This window comes from Chiloscyllium plagiosum, unplaced genomic scaffold, assembly GCF_037043375.1.
Source record: "Chiloscyllium plagiosum isolate Xiang-an unplaced genomic scaffold, Cpla_swu_hap1 HiC_scaffold_14, whole genome shotgun sequence".
Lineage (NCBI taxonomy): Eukaryota > Metazoa > Chordata > Chondrichthyes > Orectolobiformes > Hemiscylliidae > Chiloscyllium > Chiloscyllium plagiosum.
In genome coordinates, this window is record NW_028270152.1 from 17,512,146 (window position 1) to 17,524,487 (window position 12,342).

Below are 12,342 nucleotides of genomic sequence, written 5' to 3' on the forward strand. Positions count from 1 at the left end.
AACACTGGGGACGCTACATTCCACACCCAACACTGGGGGTGAGTACATTACACACCCAACACTGGGGGAGGGTACATTACGCAGCCAACACTGAAGAAGGTACATTACACACCCAACACTGGTTGGCCATTCCACACCCACAACTGGGGTGAGGTTCATTCCACACCCAACACTTGGGGAGTGTACATTATACAACCAAAACTGGGGAGGCTACATCACACACTCAACATTACATTACACACTCAACACTGGGGGAAAGTACATTACACTCTCAACACTGGAGAGGGTACATCACAAACCCAACAATGGGAGAGAGTATATTACACACCCAACAGTGGGGGAGGGTATATTACACACCCAACACTGGGGGAGAGTACATTACACACCCGACAGCGGGGGAGAATACATTAAACACCCAACACTGGGGGAGGCAACATTACACACCCAACACTCAGAGGAGGGTATATTATACACGCAACACTGGGGATTGTAGATTAGTCACCCAATTCTGAGGAGGGTACATTACGCACTCACCACTGGGGGAGGGTACATTACACACCCAACACTGTGGGAGGGTACATTACACACCCAGCACTGGGAAGGGTACATTACACACCCAACATTGGGGAGGGTACATTACGTGCCCAGCACTGGGGGAGGGTACGTTACACACCCAACACTGGGGGACAATACATTACACACACAACACTGGGGGAGGGTACATTACGCAGCCAACACTGGGGTATGGTACATTACACACCCAACACTGAGCAGGCTACATTACACACCCAACACTGGGGGAGGGTATATTACACACCCAACACTGGGGGAGGGTACGTTACACACCCAACACTGGGGAACATACATTACACACCCAACACTGGGGGAGGCTACATTACACACCCAACACTCGGAGGAGGGTATATTAGACACCCAACACTGGGGATTGTAGATTAGTCACCCAATACTGAGGAGGGTACATTACGCACTTACCACTGGGGGAGGGTACATTATACACCCAACACTAAGGAGCTACAGTACACACCCAACACTTGGGTGGAGTATGTTACACACCCAACACTGGGGTGGCTACATTACACATCCAACGCTTGGGAGGGTATATTACACACCCAACACTGTGGGAGGGTACATTACACACCCAACATTGGGGCAGGTACATTACACACCCAACACTGGGGAGGCTACATTACACACCCACCACTGGGGGAGGGTATATTACACACACAACTCTGGGGAGGGTAGATTACTCACCCAACACTGGAGAGGGTACATTACATAGACAGCACTGGGGGAGGCTACATTACACATCCAACACTGAGGATGATTCATTATGCACCCAATTCTGGGGAAGAGTACTTTACACACTCCAACATTGGGGAGGTTACATTACACACCCAACACTGGGGGTGGGTGCATTACACACCCAACATTGGGGCAGGTACATACACACCCAACACTGGGGAGGATACATTACACACCCACCACTGGGGGAGAGTATATTACACACACAACACTGGGGAGGGTAGATTACTCACCCAACACTGGAGAGGGTACATTACATAGACAGCACTGGGGGAGGCTACATTACACATCCAACACTGAGGATGATACATTATGCACCCAATTCTGGGAAAGAGTACTTTACACACTCCAACATTGGGGAGGTTACATTACACACCCAACACTGGGGGTGGGTGCATTACACACCCAACACTAGGGAGGGTACATTACTCACCCAACACAGGAGAAGGTACATTACACACATAGCACTGGAGGAGGGTACATTACACATCCAACACTGAGGAGGATACATTATGCACCCAATTCTGGGGGAGGGTACATTACACACCATGCACTAGTGAGGGTACATTACGCAGCCAACACTGGTGGTGGGTACATTACACACACAACACTGGGGAAGAGTGCATTACACACCCAACACTGGGGAGGGTACATTACACACTCAGCACTGGGGGTGGGTACGTTACACCCAGCACTGGAGGTGGGTACATTACACACCCAACACTGGGGGACAATACATTACACACCCAACACTGGGGGAGGGTACATTACACAGCCAACACTGGGGTATGGTACATTACACATCGAACACTGGGGGAAGGTACATTGCACACCCAACACTGTGGAGGGTATATTATACACCCAACACTGGGGACGGTACATCACCTAACCCTAGGGGAGGCAACATTACACACCCAACACTTGGGGTGTGTACATTACACAGTCAAACACTGAGCCGGCTACATTACACACCCAAGACTGGGGGAGGGTATATTACACACCGAACACTGGGGGAGAGTACATTACACATCCAACACTGGGGAAGGGTTTCTTACACATGCAACACTAAGGAAGGTACATTACACACTCAACACTGGGGAAGGTATATTACAAACCCAATACTGTGGGAGGGTACATACCACACCCAACACTGGGGGAGGGTACATTACACATTCAACACTGGTGGTGGGTACATTACACACACAGTACTGGGGAAGAGTACATTACACACCCAACACTGGGGAGGGTACATTACACACTCAGCACTGGGGGTGAGTACATTCCACACCCAACACTGGGGACGCTACATTCCACACCCAACACTGGGGGTGAGTACATTACACACCCAACACTGGGGGAGGATACATTACGCAGCCAACACTGAAGAAGGTACATTACACACCCAACACTGGTTGGCCATTCCACACCCACAACTGGGGTGAGGTTAATTCCACACCCAACACTGGGGGAGTGTACATTATACAACCAAAACTGGGGAGGCTACATCACACACTCAACATTACATTACACACTCAACACTGGTGGAAAGTACATTACACTCTCAACACTGGAGAGGGTACATTACACACCCAACAATGGGAGAGAATACATTACACACCCAACAGTGGGGGAGGGTATATTACACACCCAACAGTGGGGGAGAATACATTAAACACCCAACACTGGGGAGGGTACATTACACACCCAACACTGTGGGAGGGTACATTACACACCCAGCACTGGGGAGGGTACATTACACACCCAACATTGGGGAGGGTACATTACGTGCCCAGCACTGGGGGAGGGTACGTTACACACCCAACACTGGGGGATAATACATTACACACACAACACTGGGGGAGGGTACATTACGCAGCCAACACTGGGGTATGGTACATTACACACCCAACACTTGGGGTGTATACATTACACAATCAAACACTGAGCAGGCTACATTACACACCCAACACTGGGGGAGGGTATATTACACACCCAACACTGTGGGAGGGTACATTACAGACCCAACACTGTGGAAGGGTACATTATCCACCCAACACTGTGGGAGGGTATATTACACACCCAACACTGGGGGAGAGTACATTAATCACCCAACACTGGGGGAGAATACATTACACACCCAACATTGGGGGAGAGTACATTAAACACCCAGCACTGGGAGAGGGTATATTACACACACAACACTGGGGGAGGGTAAATTACACACCCAACACTGGGGTAGGGTACATTACACACACAGCACTAGGGGAGGGTACATTACACATCCAACACTGAGGAGGATACATTACGCACCCAATTCTAGGGGAGGGTACACTACACACCCAACACTGGGGAGGGTACATTACTCACACAACATTGGGGGAGGGGATATCATCCACCCATCTCTGGGGAAGAGTACATTACACAACCAGCACTGGGGAGGATACATTACACATCCAACACTGTGGGAGGGTACATTACCCGCCCAACACTGGGGCAGTGTTTATTACACACCCAACACTTGGACGGTACATCACCCAACACTGGGGGAGAATACATCACACACCCAACACTTGGGGTGAGTACATTACACACTCCAACACTGGGGAGGCTACAGTGCGCACCCAACACTGGGGAGGGTACATTACACACCCAACACTGTGGGAGGGCACATTATGCACCCAACATTGGGGAAGGAATATTACACACCCAGCACTGGAGAGGGTATATTACAAACCCAATACTGTGGGAGGGTACATTCCACACCCAACACTGGGGTGAGTACATTACACCCAACACTGGGGGAGAGTACATTACACACCCAACACTGGGGGACAATACATTACACAACACTGGGGGAGGGTACATTATGCAGCCAACACTGGGGTATGGTACATTACACACCCAACACTTGGGTAGGGTACATTCCATACTCACAACTGGGGGAAAGTTCATCCGACAACCAACCCTTGGGGAGTGTACATTACACAACCAAATCTGGGGAGGCTACATCACACCCCCATACCTGGGGGAAAGTACATGACACTCTCAACACTGGAGAGGGTACATTACACACCCAACAATGGGGGAGGGTCATTACACATCCAACACTGAGGAGGATACATTATGCACACAACACTGGGGAGGGTACATTACTCACCCAACACTAGAGAGGGTACATTACACACACAGCACTGGGGTAGAGTACATTAAACACCCAACACTGGGGACGGTACATTACACACCCAACACTGAGGGAGGGTATATTACCCAACACTGTGGGCGGCAACATTACACACCCAACACTTGGGGTGTGTACATTACACACTCAAACACTGAGCGCTACATTAAACACCCAACACTGTGGGAGGGTACATTAAACACCCAACACTGTGGGAGGGTACATTACCCACCCAATACTGGGGAGGGTTTATTACACACCCAACACTTGGGACGGTGAATCACCCAACACCGGGGGAGAATACATTACACACCCAACACTTGGGGTGGGTACATTACACACTCCAACACTGGGGAGGCTACAATATGCACACAACACTGGGGAGGATACATTACTCACCCAACACTGGAGACAGTACATTACACACACAGAACTGGGGGAGGGTCATTACACATCCAACACTGAGGAGGATACATTATACACACAACACTGGGGAGGGTACATTACGCACCCAACAGTGGGGCAGATACATTACACATTCAACACTGGGGAGGTTATATTACGCACGCAACACTTGGGACGGTAAATCACCCAACACTGGGGGAGAGCACATTACACACCCAACACTTGGTGTGGGTATGTTACACACCCAGCATTGGGGAGGGTACATTACTCACCCAAGATTGGAGAGGGTACACTACACACACAGCACTGGGGGAGGGTACATTACATATCCAACACTGAGGAGGATACATTATGCACCCAATTCTGGGGGACGGTACATTACACACCAAACTCTAGGGGGGGGGGGGGGTACATTACGCACCCAGCACTGGTGGTGAGTACATTACACACACAACACTGGGGAAGAGTACATTACACACCCAACACTGGGGAGGGTACATTGCACACTCAGCACTGGGGGTGGGTATATTCCACACCAAACACTGGGGACGCTACATTCCACACCCAACACTGGGGGTGAGTACGTTACACCCTGCACTGGAGGTGGGTACATTACACACCCAACACTGGAGGACAATACATTACACACACAACACTGGGGGAGGGTACATTACGTAGCCAGCACTGGGGTATGGTACATTACACACCCAACACTGGGGAAAGGTTCATTGCACACCCAACACTGGGGAGGGTATATTACACTCCCAACACTGGTAACGGTACATCACCCAACACTAGGGGAGGCAAATTACACACCCAACACTTGGGGTGTGTACATTACACACTCAAACACTGAGCAGGCTACATTACACACCTAACAATGTGGGAGGGTATATTAAACACATAACACTGTGGGAGGGTACATTACACACCCAACACTGTGGGAGGGTATATTACCCACCCAACACTGGAGGAGGGTAAATTACACACCCAACACTGGGGGACAATACATTACACACACAACACTGGGGGAGAGTACATTACACACCCAACACCGGGGGAGAGTACATTACACACCCAACAATGTGGAGGGTACATTACACATCCAACACTGTGGGAGGGTACATTACCCACCCAATACTGGGGGGCGGGGGGTTTATTACACACCCAACACTAAGGAGGGTACATTACACACCCAACACTGGGGAGGGTATATTACAAACCCAATACTGTGGGAGGGGACATTCCACACCCAACACTGGGGGAGGGTACATTACACAATCAACATGGTGGGAGGGTACATTACACACCAAACACAAGGGAGTGTATATTACGCATCCAACACTGGTGGTGGGTACATTACACACACAGTACTGGGGAAGAGTACATTCCACCCCCAACACTGGGGTCGCTACATTCCACACCCAACACTGGGGGTGAGTACATTACACACCCAACACTGGGGATGGTACATCACCTAACACTAGGGGAGGCAACATTACACACCCAACACTTGGGGTGTGTACATTACACAGTCAAACACTGAGCAGGCTACATTACACATCCAACACTGGGGGAGGGTATATTACACATCCAACACTGGGGAAGGGTTTATTACACACCCAACACTAAGGTAGGTACATTACACACTCAGCACTGGGGTGAGTACATTCCACCCCCAACACTGGGGTCGCTACATTCCACACCCAACACTGGGGGTGAGTACATTACACCAACACTGTGGGAGGGTACACTACCCACCCAACCTTGGGGGAGGGTTTATTACACACCCAACACTTTGGACGGTAAATCACCCAACACTGGGGGAGAGCACATTACACACCCAACACTTGGGGTGGGTACATTACACACCCAACACTGGGGAGAGTATATTACACACCCAACATTGGGGAAGAGCACATTACTCACCCAACACTTGGGGTGGGTACATTACACACCCAACACTGGGGAGAGTATATTACACACCCAACATTGGGGGAGAGTACAATACACACCCAACACTTGGGAGGGTACATTACAAACCCAACACTGGGGACGTTACATCACCTAACACTAGGGGAGGCAACATTACACACCCAACACTTGGGGTGTGTACATTACACAGTCAAACACCGAGCAGGCTACATTACACATCCAACACTGGGGGAGGGTATATTACACACCCAACACTGGGGGAGAGTACATTACACACCCAACACTGGGGAAGGGTTTATTACACACCCAACACTAAGGTAGTTACATTACACACTCAACACTGGGGAGGGTATATTACAAACCCAATACTGTGGGAGGGTACATACCACACCCAACACTGGGGGAGGGTACATTACACATTCAACACTGTGGGAGGCTACATTACACGCCAAACACTAGGGAGGGTTCATTACGCATCCAACACTGGTGGTGGGTACATTACACAGACAATACTGGGGAAGAGTACATTACACACTCAACACTGGGGAGGGTACATTACACACTCAGCACTGGGGATGAGTACATTCCACACCCAACACTGGCGGAGAGTACATTACACACACAACACTGGGGGAGGGTACATTACGCAGCCAACACTGAAGAAGGTACATTACACACCCAATACTGGTTGCCCATTCCACACCCACAACTGGGGAAAGGTTCATTCCACACCCAACACTTGGGGAGTGTAAATATACAACCAAAACTGGGGAGGCTACATCACACACTCAACACTGGGGGAAAGTACATTACACACCCAACACTGGGGGAGGGTACATTACACATTCAACACTGTGGGAGGCTACATTACACGCCAAACACTAGGGAGGGTTCATTACGCATCCAACACTGGTGGTGGGTACATTACACAGACAATACTGGGGAAGAGTACATTACACACTCAACACTGGGGAGGGTACATTACACACTCAGCACTGGGGATGAGTACATTCCACACCCAACACTGGCGGAGAGTACATTACACACACAACACTGGGGGAGGGTACATTACACACCCAACACTGAAGAAGGTACATTACACACCCAATACTGGTTGCCCATTCCACACCCACAACTGGGGAAAGGTTCATTCCACACCCAACACTTGGGGAGTGTAAATATACAACCAAAACTGGGGAGGCTACATCACACACTCAACACTGGGGGAAAGTACATTACACACTCAACACTGGAGAGGGTACATTACACACCCAACAATGGGGGAGAGTACATTACACACCCAACAGTGGGGGAGGGTATATTACACACCCAACACTGGGGGAGAGTACATAACACACCCAACAGTGGGGGAGAATACATTAAACACCCAACACTGGGGAGGGTACATTACACACCCAACATTGGGGAGGGTACATTACGTGCCCAGCACTGGGGGAGGGTACGTTACACACCCAACACTGGGGGACAATACATTACACACACAACACTGGGGGAGGGTACATTACGCAGCCAACACTAGGGTATGGTACATTACACACCCAACACTTGGGGTGTATACATTACACACTCACAACTGGGGGAAAGTTCATCCGACACCCAACCCTTGGGGAGTGTACATTACACAACCAAATCTGGGGAGACTACATCACACCCCCATACTTGGGGGAAAGTACATTACACACTCAACACTGGGGGAAAGTGCATTACATTCTCTACACTGGAGAGGGTACATTACACACCCAACAATGGGGGAGAGTACATTACACACCCAACATTGGGTGAGGGTATATTACACACCCAACAGTGGGGGAGAGTACATTACACACCCAACATTGGGTGAGGGTATATTACACACCCAACATTGGGTGAGGGTATATTACACACCCAACACTGGGGACGGTACATTACACACCCAACACTGAGGGAGGGTATATTACCCAACACTGGGGGCGGCAACATTACACACCCAACACTTGGGGTGTGTACATTACACACTCAAACACTGAGCGCTACATTACACATCCAACACTGTGGAAGGGTACATTACCCACTCAACACTGGGGAGGGTTTATTACACACCCAACACTTGGGATGGAAAATCACCCAACACTGGGGGAGAGTACATTACACACCCAACACTTGGGGTGGGTACATTACACACTCCAACACTGGGGAGGCTACAATATGCACACAACACTGGGGAGGGTACATTACTCACCCAACACTGGAGAGGGTACATTACACACACAGCACTGAGGAGGATACATTATGCACCCAATTCTGGGGAAGAGTACTTTACACACTCCAACATTGGGGAGGTTACATTCCACACCCAACACTGGGGGTGGGTGCTTTACACACCCAACATTGGGGCAGGTACATTACACACCTAACACTGGGGGAGGGTATATTACACACACAACACTGGGGAGGGTAGATTACTCACCCAACACTGGAGAGGGTACATTACATAGACAGCACTGGGGGAGGCTACATTACACATCCAGCACTGAGGATGATACATTATGCACCCAATTCTGGGGAAGAGTACTTTACACAATCCAACATTGGGGAGGTTACATTCCACACCCAACACTGGGGGTGGGTGCATTACACAGCCAACACTGGGGAGGGTACATTACTCACACAACACAGGAGAATGTACATTACACATCCAACACTGAGGAGGATACACTATGCACCCAATTCTGGGGGAGGGTACATTACACACCATGCACTAGTGAGGGTACATTACGCAGCCAACACTGGTGGTGGGTACATTACACACACAACACTGGGGAAGAGTGCATTACACACCCAACACTGGGGAGGGTACATTACACACTCAGCACTGGGGGTGGGTACATTACACACCCAACACTGGGGGACAATACATTACACACCCAACACTGGGGGAGGGTACATTACACAGCCAACACTGGGGTATGGTACATTACACATCGAACACTGGGGGAAGGTACATTGCACACCCAACACTGTGGAGGGTATATTATACACCCAACACTGGGGACAGTACATCACCTAACCCTAGGGGAGGCAACATTATACACCCAACACTTGGGGTGTGTACATTACACAGTCAAACACTGAGCCGGCTACATTACGCATCCAACACTGGTGAAGGGTTTATTACACACCCAACACTAAGGAATTACACACTCAACACTGGGGAGGGTATATTACAAACCCAATACTGTGGGAGGGTACATACCACATCCAACAGTGGGGGAGGGTACATTACACATTCAACACTGGTGGTGGGTACATTACACACACAGTACTGGGGAAGAGTACATTACACACCCAACACTGGGGAGGGTACATTACACACTCAGCACTGGGGGTGAGTACATTCCACACCCAACACTGGGGACGCTACATTCCACACCCAACACTGGGGGTGAGTACATTACACACCCAACACTGGGGGAGGGTACATTACGCAGCCAACACTGAAGAAGGTACTTTACACACCCAACACTGGTTGGCCATTCCACACCCACAACTGGGGTGAGGTTCATTCCACACCCAACACTTGGGGAGTGTACATTATACAACCAAAACTGGGGAGGCTACATCACACACTCAACATTACATTACACACTCAACACTGGGGGAAAGTACATTACACTCTCAACACTGGAGAGGGTACATCACAAACCCAACAATGGGAGAGAGTATATTACACACCCAACAGTGGGGGAGGGTATATTACACACCCAACACTGGGGGAGAGTACATTACACACCCGACAGCGGGGGAGAATACATTAAACACCCAACACTGGGGAGGGTACATTCCACACCCAACACTGGGGGAGGGTATATTACACACCCAACACTGGGGGAGGCTACATTACACACCCAACACAGGGGAACATACATTACACACCCAACACTGGGGGAGGCAACATTACACACCCAACTCTCAGAGGAGGGTATATTATACACGCAACACTGGGGATTGTAGATTAGTCACCCAATTCTGAGGAGGGTACATTACGCACTCACCACTGGGGGAGGGTACATTACACACCCAACACTGTGGGAGGGTACATTACACACCCAGCACTGGGAAGGGTACATTACACACCCAACATTGGGGAGGGTACATTACGTGCCCAGCACTGGGGGAGGGTACGTTACACACCCAACACTGGGGGACAATACATTACACACACAACACTGGGGGAGGGTACATTACGCAGCCAACACTGGGGTATGGTACATTACACACCCAACACTGAGCAGGCTACATTACACACCCAACACTGGGGGAGGGTATATTACACACCCAACACTGGGGGAGGGTACGTTACACACCCAACACTGGGGAACATACATTACACACCCAACACTGGGGGAGGCTACATTACACACCCAACACTCGGAGGAGGGTATATTAGACACCCAACACTGGGGATTGTAGATTAGTCACCCAATACTGAGGAGGGTACATTACGCACTCACCACTGGGGGAGGGTACATTACACACCCAACACTAAGGAGCTACAGTACACACCCAACACTTGGGTGGAGTATGTTACACACCCAACACTGGGGTGGCTACATTACACATCCAACGCTTGGGAGGGTATATTACACACCCAACACTGTGGGAGGGTACATTACACACCCAACATTGGGGCAGGTACATTACACACCCAACACTGGGGAGGCTACATTACACACCCACCACTGGGGGAGGGTATATTACACACACAACTCTGGGGAGGGTAGATTACTCACCCAACACTGGAGAGGGTACATTACATAGACAGCACTGGGGGAGGCTACATTACACATCCAACACTGAGGATGATTCATTATGCACCCAATTCTGGGGAAGAGTACTTTACACACTCCAACATTGGGGAGGTTACATTACACACCCAACACTGGGGGTGGGTGCATTACACACCCAACATTGGGGCAGGTACATACACACCCAACACTGGGGAGGATACATTACACACCCACCACTGGGGGAGAGTATATTACACACACAACACTGGGGTGGGTAGATTACTCACCCAACACTGGAGAGGGTACATTACATAGACAGCACTGGGGGAGGCTACATTACACATCCAACACTGAGGATGATACATTATGCACCCAATTCTGGGAAAGAGTACTTTACACACTCCAACATTGGGGAGGTTACATTACACACCCAACACTGGGGGTGGGTGCATTACACACCCAACACTAGGGAGGGTACATTACTCACCCAACACAGGAGAAGGTACATTACACACATAGCACTGGAGGAGGGTACATTACACATCCAACACTGAGGAGGATACATTATGCACCCAATTCTGGGGGAGGGTACATTACACACCATGCACTAGTGAGGGTACATTACGCAGCCAACACTGGTGGTGGGTACATTACACACACAACACTGGGGAAGAGTGCATTACACACCCAACACTGGGGAGGGTACATTACACA